The 15,844-nt window shown below is 40.0% G+C and overlaps 1 pseudogene; it reads left to right on the top strand.

Moving 5' to 3' along the window:
* The first annotated feature begins 8,339 nt into the window (after positions 1–8,339).
* On the top strand, positions 8,340–9,188 carry LOC129033603 (four and a half LIM domains protein 1-like; annotated as a pseudogene).
* The last annotated feature ends 6,656 nt before the right edge of the window (positions 9,189–15,844 follow it).

The raw sequence follows: 15,844 nt of genomic DNA, 5'->3' as shown, positions 1-15,844 counted from the left end.
ATGGGATGTCACACAACATTTTAAAACAGTGAGGAAGCTCTTTAAGTACCATTGTGAAATAATCTCTAGATATTTTAGGTGAAAAATTTCCAATGTAGTATGTTAACATTTGCAATAAAAAAAGAGGTTAAAAAGAATATATGTACATTTTTGCTTGTTACAGGAGGGGATTTAGTGGCAGGAGGACAAAGTCAGAAGAGAGATTTTTCACAGTATACCTTCTTGAGCCATGTGACCATATGCTCTAATTTTTTTAACTATAAAATTTAAATTAAAAAACACAAAAATTTGACGCAACAGCAGCAGCCACAGTGGCTGAAGATGAGAGGACTCCTGTGCCAGCCAAGCTGGAAGCAGAAATTACTCCCCAGTTCCCACTGACTACAGGAACAGGAGGGCCACACACCAATTTGGTGGCCATAACATTGAAAGCTGGGACAGCAGGACTGGTCTGGACCTGAGGTGTAAAAGACAACACTTGCAGCCAGCCCTGGTACTTGTATAGCGGCAAAATGTCCCAAGCTGGAGGAAATGGACAAGAATTGGGTATACATCACCCATATTGGGAATGAACAAATGTGTTCTGATTATTTGGAAAAAGCAGACATTCTAGGGGTAGGGAGTTCTAAAGCCTTGGTGCACTTGAATGGATAAACTTCCCAGGAGCAGAGTTTTCCAAGCATGGCTCCCTGTGGTTCACCTCTACCAAGCTTAACCTACCTTCCGCTTAGGCAGAGCGAAGAGGCACCTCAGCATAACTCAGATCACAACGGAAGCATCTCATTTCTTAAAAGCTGTCAAGGAATTGGTGTGAGGTTTAAAAACGTCTCTGAGCTTGATGGAAGGAAGGTAGGCGGTGGTAGTTCATGCTCCCTTTCCTCCAGACACTTGTCATTTTCTTTTCTTAACCTGCTTTGATATTATGATTTCTTTTGCTTCATTTGTTAAGTTCTCTTACAGTACTTCTTGTTCACAAGTGAGTGAAGAGCTGTTCTCTGCTTGTAACCTTGGAAATGGGGGAGTGTTTCGGAAATGACACAACAAAGCATTAAGCCATGAAACAAGAAGGGGAACTTCAGATAGAATTACAACAATCATTTGAGAATCTCACTGAGAGCTAATAAAAGCCACACACACAGAGGAGTGTTTTCCAATTATTTTTTTGTCGTACTTTGTTGAGTTTCCTGCTTTCGGTTTTCCTAACTTAGCCACAGAAAGTGTAGGCATGAAAAACATATTGGCTGGATTTCCTATAAGACTTCGCTTTTTAGAAAACAAGCAAACAAACTCAGATTTTGTCATACTAGCACCTAAGGCATAGTTCTTGCTTTTTTTCATTATTACACACACACTCACACACACCACATACACACACATACGCATACACGCACACACGTATGTTTGTGTTTGGATAGATAGAGATATATGTCATAGACCATTAACTGCTAGGGATCTTATAGGTCATAAGTTGATGTCTTCATTTCACAGATTAGAAAATGGAGGATTAAACAAGTAAAATGAGTAGAATGACCCCAGTTGGAATTTACACCTAGATCTTCTAGCTCCAAGTGAAGGGCTCCTTCACTTGTGAAGCCCTGCCAATGGGCTTGTAAAGTCCCTCTCCTTTTAAGGAGCACTCCCTTGAACTTAATACAGTATTGTGGTTTCTTGATGGTTCAGATAAGTCCTTGACATGGTATTCCTTTGGCAGGCACATGGGAACAGAATGGTGTAGCATTTGCTATATTATCTTTAGCAGCATGTGACAAAAGAGCTGGTTTGGACATTCAAGCATTCATCTTTTTCCTGAATATCATTTACTCATGGAAGTAGAACCTGTGTTAGGTTCTGAGATGCAAAGATACTTAAAAGAATATTTACAGTAAGATCCCAGAGGGGGAGAGAGAGGAATGATTGAGCATTGGATATACACCAAAGTATTTACCACAGTGGAATTAAAGGCTACTCTTTCCCATCTCCTTTTTTTTTTTTTTTTTTTTTGTTAATCTTAAATGTCTACATTCTGTATAGTGAACGTTCATTGCTTTTAGAATTTAAAAACTTGGCCAGGCGCGGTGGCTCATGCCTGTAATCCCAGCACTTTGGGAGGCCGAGGTGGGCGGATCTTGAGGTCAGGAGATCGAAACCATCCTGGCTAACACGGTGAAACCCCACCTCTACAAAAAATACAAAAAATTAGCAGGTGTGGTGGCGGGCGCCTGTAGTCCCAGCTACTCGGGAGGCTGAGGCAGGAGGAGAATGGCTTGAACCTGGGAGGTGGAGCTTGCAGTGAGCTGAGATCGTGCCACTGCACTCCAGCCTGGGCGACAGAGCGAGACTCTGTTTCAAAAAAAAGAATTTAAAAAACTTATTTTTAATTTAAAAAATTGACTAAGACATGTTATGATTTAAATGTATTTGTCCCTTCAAAATTCATATGTTGAAACTTAACCCCCAAGAGGATGGTGTTCAAAGGTGGGACCTTTGGGAGATGATTAGATCCTTGGGAGGCCTGAAACCAGATGTCTGTATTTTTTGGTTGCATCATTCAATAAATTCCACTTATGATTTAGGCCAGTTTGAATTGGGTTTTGTAATAGTGTGTCAAGATCCTGGCAGTACACAAATGGCACACTTAAATAACGTAACTGAGGAGATAGTGAAGGACCACACACACAGATGTAGGGATTAAGAGAAACCAATGAGAACTATCAATATCAGGGAGCCTTCTCATCCTTAGGCCTGAAAGGACAAAGGGAAAAACTGGTTTCCCAGAATCTACAACTTGGGAAGAGATGTAGCTGTAGCTTCAGGAGAGGGCTACTTGACAGGAGCTGTGGCCTCCATGAGCAAAGCAGCCTGGGAAAGCAGGAAGGGGACCAAGAAATCAACACTCCCTCTCCTGTTTCATCACACTCCTCAGACTTCTCTTGGTGGTTCCATTGGCTGACCTTGAGTGGAAGTTAGAGGGAAGGGAGGCCATTTGAACTGTCTATTGAAGTCAGCCTCTTGGGCACTGAGCATGATGGAGAGGGTGAAGAGAGGATCTGGAGGGGCCATGGAGAACATTCATCATCCTGTGATTCTAATAGAGTCATGCGTTGCTTAACAACAGGAATGTGTTCTGAGAAATGCCTTCTTGGGTGACTTCGCCATTATGTGTACACCATAGTATACTTACACAAACCTAGATGATGTGGCCTATTACACACCTAGGCTATGTGCTACAGCCTGTTGCTCCTAGGTCATAAACCTGTATAATATGTTACTGAACTAAATACTATAGGCAGTTGTAACAGCAGCATTTGTGTATCTAAACACAGAAAAGGGACAGTAAAAGTACAGTATTATAGTTTTATGGGACTAATGTCGCATGCAGTCTGTCATTGACCAAAATATCATTAAGTGGTGCATGACCGTTTTTTACAAAGTACCCTGGTATACTAAAAAACAGTTGATAAAGAAATGACTATAATGATCATTATAACAGAGTGATTACCTTAAATTATTAAATCACTCAATCCCACTTGTTGAGCATTCATTGTTTTGAGCACTTTGAAATAGTGCAAGGAATTTAGAAGTTATAGTTGCTCATCTCAAAGGGATAACAACCAAAAAGGTACAATGAAATATTATAAATGAAAAACAAGATTACGCAGCTAAAAAGATTTTAAAAATTCAGGCTTCAGGGGTGGACTAATCCATGTATTCAGCTCTCTTGGCCACAGTTATTGGGCACAAGAGTCAAAGGAGTCAATGAGACAGAGTGACTCCCAGGACTTTGAATCTATTAGAAGAGACATATGTTCTTCCTTTCTACTGTGTGACTTGAGAATATTAGGTCTGGACTGCACTGGGCATTTTACCATCCTGAGAGAAGGACCTCAAGCTGCTTGGAAGCCACTTCTATAGAACCTGAAGATGAAGTCAAAGGAAGGCAGCACAAAGAGAAAACTGGATCCTTGGTGACAGCATTTGAATCACTAGATTAACTCTTGCCTGAAGCCAGACATCTAGACTTTTTAATTACTAGGTCCAATATGTTTCCTTTATGATTTAAGTCAGTTTGAATTGGATTTTGTCATTTGCATTCTAGAATATCCTAATTAATACACCATCCAAAGAAACCAAGATAACTAAAACAAACTACTGTTTTTAAAGAAAAGATTTTAATGTTCATGGAAAGTGAATTTTCACACAAATTATTGCATTTCATAGCATCCACCCAGATTTAGTCACTTTTTTCATATACTAACAAATGTAGGTTTTTTTTTTTTAAAAAAGCTCTTATTCTTTTTTTCTTAAAAAAATATTTATTTGTGTTTTTTGGGCCAGGCGTGGTGGCTTACGCCTGTAATCCCAGCACTCTGGGAGGCTGAGACGGGCGGGTCACGAGGTCAGGGGATCGAGACCATCCTGGCTAACACAGTGAAACCCCGTCTCTACTAAAAATACAAAAACTAGCCAGGCATGTTGGCGGGTGCCTGTAGTCCCAGCTACTTGGGAGGCTGAGGCAGGAGAATGGCATGAACCTGGGAGATGGAGCTTGCAGTGAGCCGAGATCGCACCACTGTACTCCAGCCTGGGGGACAGAGCAAGACCCCCTCTCAAAAAAAAAAAAAAGAAAAAAATTTATTTGTGTTTTTTCCCTAGACTGCTAAGCAGAAAAAAGCTCTTATTCTTATCCTTTATCCTAATTCTTAAAAACAAAGTCCTAATTTATGATTTCAGTATTTCAGTGACAGTAATCATAAGAAGTAACCAGATTAGACCATTCACTTTGCAAAATTCTCTGTAAGGGAAGCAGTACTTAGAATACCTATGTGGATGTTGTTTGCCTGAAGAGTTGGTGGGTATAAATAAAGGCTGGTAAATAATGATTTTTTAAAATGCCTCTGGCATGAGAACAGTCATAAATCCTGGAATTAAGACTTTTTCCCCAGGACTTACACTCCCAGGACTAAAAATGTTGCCTTTTAGTCCAATTTAGAATTGTCTTTTGGATTTGCTGATAAACCCTCTCATGTCTGTATGACTTATACAATCAGATGTTGGCTGATGCATTCAGATCCCTGTGCTGTGAATATTTATTTATTTGCTTTCTCAATTAAATAAGTGGTTTTGGTGACAAACCACTGGTGTTAACACAAACAGCTAAGCTGATCATTTAGGAAAAGCTCAATATTAAAGGATTCTAAGTCCATTGTTAGGCTACGACAGTAACTCCAATCTCATTAACAATTAACCACTCGATCACCACCTAATTCATAAGAAAAAACTACCATGAATAAAAGCTCTTGACTGGATGCGGTGGCTCATGCCTATAATCCCAGAATTTTGGGAGACCAAGGTGAGAGGAGTACTTGAGCCCAGGGGTTTGAGACCAGCCTGGGTAACATGGGGAAACCCCTTCTCCACAAAAAATGCAAAAATTAGCTGGGCCATGGTGGTGCATACCTGTGGTCCCAGCTACTTTTGAGGCTGAGGTGGGAGCTGGGAGGATTGCTTGAGCCTGGGAGGTGGAGGTTGCATTGAGCGCCACTGCACTCCAGCCTGGGTGACAGAGTGAGACTCTGTCTAAAAAAAAAAAAACCACACACACTTACACACACACACACACACACACACAAAACAAAAACACACACACACGTTCTTTCTGCTGTTTGGAAGGAAGCTATTTCTATTTATTCAGTATTTGGGGACCTAAATATGTGTCTGAAAAGAAAATGTTGCTGTACTACAGGATGGTGATTGAAGTCCCGAAAATATCAGGAAACTGTTCTCATTCATTATTTGTCAAATTGTGCTAGCGCTTTCTGTAAACACTTGTGATCTCTGTTTTGCAGGTGAAAGAAGACTGCAGCTGAGTTCTATTATCAAAGCAAAGTGCTGTCCTGTACTTGAAATAACTCTAGCAAATACTGTGCTTCCTGCACAGAACCTGTTGGATTACTCACACAAATGTCAAAGAACAGGTTGACATTTTAGCAAGTTATCAGCCTGGCCCATATAGAAAAAGACAGACATTTCTAGTTTTTACACTTTGCAGGGTTCAGAGAGCAGTTGAATGTTATTTTTAGTCTATGATCCAAAGCAGCTAATGACAGAGTCTACCTTAGAAGATAAACAGGCTTCTGATTTATAACACAAGGCTAATTGTAGATATTGTGTGATGTGTCCAGTTAAATTAACAAAATAGCTTTGCAACAGTGTGGAGTAAAGACTTAGGCTTAAAACAGAGAATTTGAGGATTGAGATAAGTCCAGAGAAGCAGCAGGATGGAGTGCAGATGCAAGAGAAAGGCTATGTCAATGCCATATTATAAATATAGCTCATAGACAGCATATCCTAGTGTGTGTCTGAAGAGGTCTGTGCCCTTGAGGAAAGGGGAGATTATGACCTTATCCCCCAGTATCATTTTCATAAATTCTTAGAGACCTTGGGGCAGTGAGTAGGAGACTGGTTGAGATGATTACTATAGGAAAATTGAATAACTTAAAGTATGGATATCTTACTGTTACAGGAAATGCTTAGGAGGTGAGGTACTCTGAATTTAGAATGTGATTGCCTAAGGGATTCGGAGTCAAGAAGCAGGACATAGGATGAAGATACAACCACTGTCAAGCTGGTCATTACGACAGGGAGAAATAGCCCTCCACAGAGTGAGATTGGTGAGACTTGCAAGAATTGAATGATGATCCCATTGGGCGAAACTCTTTAGGGTGAGTTTGCTTGTCTGGGAAAGACAGAACTCAGAGCCGTAATTGAGATGAACTGCAAGATGGGTTCAGCAGCAGAAAGTGGCTGGAAAGGGGGAGGGACCAGGAGCCAAGTGGGTGACTACCTGCCAGGCGCTCTCCTGAGGGCACGCATCTTCCCTGGTGGTGTGACTAGAAAGAGGGAGTCCAAAGCACAGTCCCTTCTCCTCCACCTGTCACACATCAACACTTCCCTCTTTTCCTGTGAGCCAAGGTGGAAAATCTGGTCCAGAATGGACGATATGGGTGGAGGGGTGAGTCAGTATTGTTTTTCATGTTGGTGGTTGGACTCAGTTTAAAAGATGGATGTCTTAGGGTAGTAGGTAGCATAGTTTTCCTAGCTTTGTTGTCACAGGTGATAGAAGCTGGACCATAAGTTAGGGTCACAGCTCCCTTGATTCTCCTTCTTCTTTGTTCTCCTTCCTCTTTCACAACTCTCTCTCCTAGGTACTTTTAGTCAGGCTACAGATGGAATTCTGGGCATTTGCTCTAGAGAGAATTTTCCTAGGTAGCTTTTGCATTAGACAGACTTCATTATACATTTTGCTTTGCGTGGGGCCTCTCTCTCCTGACACAGATACATGGGCCCCTTGTAGCCCACAGCCCCCAATGTCACACATTAGTGGCACAGGCTTGGTTTTGACATTGGTTTCAGGTACCCAGAGAAGAGCACTTTCTGTAAGAACAGTTCAATGGCAGGACCCATAATGGTTATGAGCACAGAGGCCTCCAGTGCAGGAGCATCCGCAGTGGTTGCTGATCCCCAGAAGGGAGATGTACTCTCTTTCTTTTTGTGTTTCCAAAGGCAAAGGCATACTCTTAGGAGGCAGATAGAAAGATGTACAGTTAAGAAGTAGGGTTTTAAGTTCTGTTAACAGCTGGTTTATTACCTTTTTTGGAACTTTCTCACCCTTTCTGCAGTGAAATAGGCTATTTCTCTATGTAGGAGTACACCTGTGGGGAAAAAAATGTGTGGAAACCTAGCTATTCCCAAAAAAGGAGCACAAAAAGAAGGACATCTGAGATTGCTGAATACTGTTTAGATGACAAAGAACTTAGAATGTTGAGAGGGGACTTACAGGGAATGGGCTGATAAAAGACTTGAGCATCATCTAGTATTTACCCCTTTCTCCTCCAACTTGAGTTAGCTAAATACACACACACACACACACACACACACACACACACACACACGAATATTCCTGCTTATAATAAACGCTCTAATCAACAAATCTACTGGATCATAAGCTCTGCTAAGGTAGGGCCTGTGGTGTTCCCTTTTTATCCTTAGCCTGTAGCACCAGGCCTGGCACATAGATTCTTAGTATCTACTGAGTGAATGAATGGTTGAACAGCTCATAATGAAGAATTGATTCTGAGAATCTGTGGGATACTTCAAAAGAGAATGAATACAATGCATATATTAAAAGAGGAGGCAGTCTGCAGCCACTGCCATCTCTGCCACCGCCAGCTGTGCGGGTGAGTATCCCCAGGCAGCACGTTGGAAGTTGTTTTCAACCGTATCCAGCCCTTGCCAAATACATCCTATTTGTCACACATCCAAAGTGAGGTCCCTCCAGCTATAAGGTGGGCACCATGGTGGAGAAGTTTGACTGTCTCTACTGCAGGGACCCCTTGCAGAGGAAAAAGTATGTGCAGAAGGGTGACCACCACTGCTGCCTGAAATGCTTTGACAGGTTCTGTGCCAACACCTGCATGGAATGCTGCAAGCCCATCCGTGTGGACTCCAAGGAGGTGCACTATAAAAACTGCTTCTGGCATGACTCCTGCTTCCACTGTGCCAAGTGCCTTCACCCCTTGCCAATGAGACCTTTGTGGCCAAGGACAACAAGATCCTGTGCAACAAGTTCGCCACTCAGGAGGACTCTCCCAAGTGTAAGGGGTGCTTCAAGGCCTTTGTGGCAGGAGATCAAAAATGGAGTACAAGGGGACCATCTCGCACAAAGACTGCTTCACCTGTAGCAACTGCAAGCAAGTCATGGGGACTGGAAGCTTCTTCTCTAAAGGGAAGGACTTCTACTGTGTGACTTGCCATGAGACCATGTTTGCTAAACATGGTGTGAAGTGCAACAAGGCCATCGCATCTTGGGGAGTCACCAGGATGAGCCCTGGCAAGCCGAGTGCTTTGTGTGTGTTACCTGCTCTAAGAAGCCAGCTGTGCAGCGTTTCACCACTGTGGAGGACCAGTAGAACTGTGTGGATTGCTACAAGAACTTTGTGGCCAAGAAGCGTGCTGGATGCAAGCACCCCATCACTGGGTTTGGTAAAGGCTCCAGTGTAGTGGCCTATGGACAATCCTGGCACGACTGCTGCTTCCACTGCAAAAAATGCTCTGTGAATCTGGCCAACAAGCACTTTGTTTTCCACGAGGACCAAGTATATTGCCCTGACGGTGCCAAAAAGTTGTAAACTGACAGGGGCTCCTGCCCTGTAAAATGCAATTTGAATTTTGTTCTTTGTGTCCTTACTCTCTGCCCTATACCATCAATGGGGAAGAGTGGTCTTTCCCCTCTTTAAAGGTCTCCTTCTGTCTTTTCTCCCATTTTACAGTATTACTCAAATAAGGGCACACAGTGATCATGTTAGGATTTAGCAAAAAGCAACCCTGCAGCAAAGTGAATTTCTGTCCAGCTGCAACTGAAAAACGAAAACTTAGGTAGATTGACTCTTCTGCATGTTTCTCACAGAGCAGAAAAGTGCTAGTCATTTAGCCACTTAGTGATGTAAGCCAAGAAGTATATGAGATAAAGCCTCCACTGAGATGCTTCTTGCGGCTCAGCTGGGACCTACCGTGTAGTCACACGACATGCAAGAGTTGTAGTGGCTGCTTCAACTCGCTGCTCACCCTCTTCTGTGAGCAGGAAAAGAACTTACTGACGTGCATGATTTAACTTCCTCATCAAAACCCTGACCTTCCTTCTGTTATTTTGTGCTTTCAAATGACTAATATGCACTCCCAGAAAATTAACATTTGAACTTAGCTGTAATTCTAAACCGTACTAATGTTTGATTTCCCCGTGTGGCATGTTTTCTGAGTGTTCCTACCTTAAAGCATGGAACATGCAGGTGATTCGGGAAGTGTAGGCAGATCTGAGAAAACGAGCCTGTTTCAGAGGAACATTGTCACAGCAAATACTTCTGGAAACTTAACAAAACTAACCCTAATGTCCTTTTTATTGTTTTTAATTAGGAATATTTTTGTTTTAATTAATAGCAAAATAGTTTATAGGTTTGGAAACTTCCATGAAAATATTCTATTTATTTTATTTTATTATTATTATTATTTTTTGAGATGGAGCCTTGCTCTGTCGCCCAGGCTGCAGTGCAGTGGCGCATTCTCAGCTCACTGCAACCTTCGCCTCCCAGGTTCAAGCAATACTCCTGTCTCAGCCTCCTGAGTAGCTGGGACTACAGGCGTGAGCCACTACACCCGGTTAACTTTTGAATTTTTAGTAGAGATGGGGTTTCAACATATTGGTCAGACTGAACTCCTGACCTCAGGTGATCCACCCACCTAGGCCTCCCAAAATGTTGGCATTACAGGCGTGAGCCACCGTGCCTGGCCTGCATGAAAATATTCTAGCCCTTTCAGATGTTCCTGTAGTGTTGAAATTCATCCTATGGAAGTAACTGCAAAACTCTATAGGGGGAGTTGAGCAGGTGCCAGGGCTGTCATCAACATGGATATGACATTACAGAGCAGTGGTGAGTTGAATCCCTTGTAACGCAGTTGTCTGCTCTTGTCCATGTGTTAATGAGTGCTGCAAAGTCCCTTCTATAGCGATTCCTAGGAATTTTCCTCAAGAGGAAATGCGGATTTCTACCTACCGCTTACCTGAAATACAGGATCACCTACTTACTGTATTCTACATTATTTTATGATATAGTATAATGAGACAATATCAAAAGTAAACATGTAATGACTATGTGTACTAACATTCTTGTAGGAGTGGTTAGAGAAGCTGATGTCTCATTTCTACGTTCTGTCATTAGCTGTTATCGTCTAATGTTTCAGTGTATCCTTATGGAAATAAAGCAGTATATAAATTTAAAAAAAGAGGAGGATTAGTCCAGGAACTACAGAATGATTAACTTACTTTTATACTGTAAAAAAGTTAGTATTCCCATGATGTTTCTCCAAAATAGTTTGAAAATAATTAGAAGAATTATAAATTATAGTGTGTATCTCTCCTCTCTTACCAAGGACTAAGGGCTAACGTATCAACATACCTCATTTTACTGTGCTTTGCAGATACGGCATGTTTTACAAATGGAAGGTTTGTGGGAACCTTGAGTTGAGTAAATCTATGGGTGTTGTTTTCCCAACAGCATGTGCTCACTTTGTTAGCTTTTTCTTAAGCAATAAGATGTTTTTAAATTAAGGTAAGTACATTTTAAAAGACATAATACTATTGCACACTTAAACTATGGTATAGTGTAAACATAACTGTTATATGCACTGGGAAACCAGAAAATTCCTTTATTGCAGTGGTCTGGAACTGAATCTCAGATATCTATAAGGTATGCCTGTATATTAAAAAACTGGTAAGAATTTTTTTTTTTACAGTAACCAAGTGTTTTATGCTTTTTTGTTTGATGAGAATAACTTCTAGCACTATGAAACAAATAGCTATTTAATTCAACAATCAGTTTAATAAACTTTTTGTAACCCCAGCTAGCAAAATAAAGTCACCTATTAAGAAATGAGCCAAAGAGGAAGGTGAACTATTTTAGAAACGTAGTTTAAAATGTATATGTAGTGACAGAGCGAGACTTTGTCTCAAAAAAAAAAAATGTATATGTAGTTAAAAAATCTAAAACCATCCATATTTTTTCAAAATGGCATTCAATGATGTTCAAGTAAACTATTTCCTTTACTCGGGAGATGAGTTTCTCACACCTGCACAATGACATCCTGTGGCTATTATCAGACATATCGGAGACCTTGGACCTTGTGTTGATTTATGTAGAGGATTCCCTTTCCAGAGGATATGCTGGATAAGTCCAGCAAATTGACTGCAACTCTCTATAAAACAGATCTTTCATATATCTGTAATAAAATAACAGTGAACATATTTACCATAATGAGAAACTGCATTTGCTTGAAGTATAATACATTTTTAGTGTTAGTGGGCAGAGTAAAATATTCCATATATTTTAAATAACTAATGGAAACAATTTAATGGAATTAAAAAGATTTCATGTATTTAAAAATATAGGTTTTTTTTTTTTTTTTTTTTTTTTTGAGACTGAGTCTTGCTCTGTTGCCCAGGCTGGAGTGCAGTGGCACAATTTTGGCTCACTGCAACCTCCGCCTCCCAGGTTCAAGTGATTCTCCTGCCTCAGCCTCCCGAGTAACTGGGATTACAGGCATAAGCCACCACGCCCAGCCCTATACTGTTTTTTAAACATTGGTATCCACACTTATTCTATAACTCTTATAGCTATATGTTGGCTGTTTAGTAAACAGATTTTTTAAAACTTTTATTATGGAAAACCTCAAATATATACAAAAGTAGAGTGAATAGAATAGTGAACCTCATGTAGTCAAAACACAGCTTCAATAAGTATCAACTCATGACTGAACTTATTTCACCCATAGTCCCAGTAATCTACCTGAACCCTACCCACTCAATAGATTTTTGGAAGCAAATCCTTGTCACGATATTACTGGGAGAAATACTCTTTTTTGGGACTCTTGTTTCTACACATCTTGCTGGGTGGACCAAGAGACTGCAAGGCCCTAACTAGTCTTTTATCAGAACAATTTTTCAAGGTTGATTATGTAGCTGGTAACCTTAAAAAATGGGTAATCCTTCCTTCCACACCCATCACCACCCCTGAACAAAGAGCAGGCTTGCTTACTGCTTGCTATAAAATTGGTGGTTTCCCCAAGTTGTGCTCCTCAGCTGTGAAGCAAACCCACTGTATGGGCAGGTAGCCTCTGGGCCCCTCTGTATTGCTCTTGTAGCACCTGGGGGCAAAAGGAACCAGTACACATATGCTGATGTTCATGCTGCTACTGTGTCATGAGTAATAAAGTTCTTTGTCTCTGACCCAAGAGGCTCATGTGTTCTGCCAGTCTCCATAAAATAATAACAGGCTAATTTATTAGGTTGGAGGCAGGATCAAATCTAATCCCAGATACAACATATATCATTTTATCTGTACATATTTCAGTATATATTTTTAAAAAATAAGAAGTCTTTTAAAAAAGCTCACAATACTATATTTTTTAACAAATAACAGTAATTTTTAATATCATTGAATATCCCAAATTGTGTTCAGATTTCCCTAATTGTTTCATTTTTTACAATGTATTTGAAAAAGGGTTTAAATAAGTTTCATGATTATATTGGGTGATTTGAATTCAACAAATTTTATTTTAGTAAAAAATATATAAAATTTGTAATTTTAACATACAAGTTGGTGGTATTAATTATATTAAGAATTTTGTGCAACCATCACCACTATTTCCAAAACTTTTACATCTGGGTTATTTGAATCTTAAGTATCTTTCTTTTAATCTACAGGTTTTCCTTTTCCCATTCCCTTGCATTTATTTGTTGGAGAAAATCAAGTCATTTCTACTATAGTTCCCCATAATTTGGATTTTTACTATTTTTATAACTGCAGTGATGTTTAACATGTTCCTTTGTTCCCTATATTTCCTGTAAATTGGTTTTTGGATCTAGAGGTTTATTTCGACTCACGTTAATTTTTTTTTTGGTAAGACTTTCATTCATATGGGGTTTCATGGATTTCCATCAGATGGCACATGATGTCTGGTTATTTCTCTTTTTGAGATGTTAGCAGCCATTGATGACTATTGCCTAGATTACTTATGTTTTAGGGGTGCATAATGGTGATATTCAAATTCTATTATTTCTCCTTAATAGCTATAATACTTCCCTAAAGGAAACAGCTGCATAGTACTCCATTGCCTGGATATTTACTCAATCAGTCTAAACGTATTTCATAAGTCATAATTCCCTATTTATCAAACATAATTTTATTGTGATGGTTTTCCAACAAGAGAGAAGTTGTCATTGTTGTTGCTTTGTTTTTTATTCATAAAGAGTGCAGAGTATGCTTCAAGCCTAAAGCAGCATTTGAGAAAAAGTTAAAAACTATTTCTAGATGATAATGTAAATAAAAATCCTCACCCTCCAAAATAATCTGTTCATAAAGTGTCCCTTTTGTTAAAAGGTACCCAGGAGTCTTTAATCTGGGTAGAAGGCAATCTTGGCGGGGACAAGCAATTTCAGTTTTATTCTCTTCCAATGAAGAGTACTGAGAGCTGGGGAGGGCCTCCTTTACATGTGTTCTTCTGGTTCTTTTTTAAATGCATGAATCTAAAATTAAGCACAGTGGTTTTTTCTGGTGATAGTACATGCCAAGATGGCATATCGGAACATTTTCCTTAGAGCAACATTGAGATACATCTGTGCAAATCAATCAATTACCAACTCAATGGACTTATTTAGCAGCAATACGAAACTCAAAAGTCATCATAGTGATTGAACCTCATTATCACTTTGCCATTAAAAATATTAAGCATTTCTTTTTATCCCTCACCACAGCATCTGTAACTCACACCTGGCATTTTGTGAAACTTCTGTATGCTGGGTAGTATAGCAGGTGAAATGTCACATGACCAAACAGTTCTTCGGTACACTGAGCATCAGATGAATAAAAAGAGGGAAAGAGGAAGTGAAGCATTTTTCAAGTTATTTTTAGTAAAAATCTTGCCACTCGTTATTCATTGGCTTATTGCCTTCTTAAACAACTTATAAAAGAAGACATATTTTTGAAATATGGAAGGATTTTCTGTCTGTCCCTGTCTCTCTCTGCAAAGGGACCAAGAGAGTAAAGTAACAATTCACAAATATATGTGATGGTTTGATACAGTTTTTAATATCAGAAGAAAAACCTGTTGTCTTAGTGAAAATGAAAGAAATGGAAGCTTAACTAAATTAGACTTGTAGGAAAATGATTTCAAAAGCCCACCTTCCAAATCAAAAAGTGAATGTGGGTAGCATGCAATTTGTGTTTACTAAATGCAACTTAATTTGTTTGTTTCAGTACTCCATTATTGTGAAATAAATTACTTCAAAACTTAGTGGCTGAAAACAACACACATTTATTCTCTCACAATTTCTGTGGGTCAGAAATCCAGAGTGGCTTAGCTGGGGGCCTCTGGCTGAGGGTCTCTCATGAGCTGCCATCAAGCTGTGGGCTGGAGCTGAGGCACCTTCGAGTTTCCTTACATGGCTGTTGGCAGCGTCAGAAGATCCATTTCCAAGTTCATGTGAGGCTCTCCACAGGGCTGCCTGGAGACAAAGAATCTGGCTTCCCCAAGAGTGAGAAATCCAGAGAGAGAGAGAGAGAGCGAGCACCCAAGACAGAAGCCACAAAAGTGACATCCCATCTATCACGACTTCTGTATTCTGTTCGTTAGAAAAGCCTCAATACCGCCAGCCCACCCTCAAGCAGAGTAGATCACACAAGCGCTTGGGATACCAGGATGCAGGGATCCTTGTGGGCCATCTCAGAGGCTGCTTACTAGAGTTTGCTCATTTTAAATGTAAATTTTTTAAATAGAAAATATATTCTCATGGTTAAAAATTCAAAATGTACAAGAATGTATATAGTAAGAAGACTTCTTCATATCCCGTTAGCCAATCCCCTCCTTGAGCAAATTGTCATCATTTTCTTGTTTATCCTTTCAGAGACATTCTGTTAAACATCAAGTTGAAAATGTGATATTCCACAGGGTGTGAGCAGAGAGCACTCCACCTTGCCAGCTCAAACCTGCTTTGCAGAGATAACTTCCTCACCCCTTGGATGAAATTTCAAGTGGATACTATGACTTTTCACCTCCCTCTCAGATAAAAAGGAGTCCTCCAGTCACTTTCAGTCATAACATAGTTTTATTTCAGAAATAAAATACCTAGTCATGAGTAATAGTCAAACTCGATTTTTTTTTTTTTTTTTTGAGACGGAGTCCTGCTCTGTCACCCAGGCTGGAGTGCAGTGGCACGATCTCAGCTCACTGTAGCCTC

Source organism: Pongo pygmaeus, chromosome 2, assembly GCF_028885625.2.
Source record: "Pongo pygmaeus isolate AG05252 chromosome 2, NHGRI_mPonPyg2-v2.0_pri, whole genome shotgun sequence".
Taxonomy (NCBI): Eukaryota; Metazoa; Chordata; class Mammalia; order Primates; family Hominidae; genus Pongo; species Pongo pygmaeus.
This window is presented reverse-complemented; position numbering and strand designations above follow the sequence as displayed.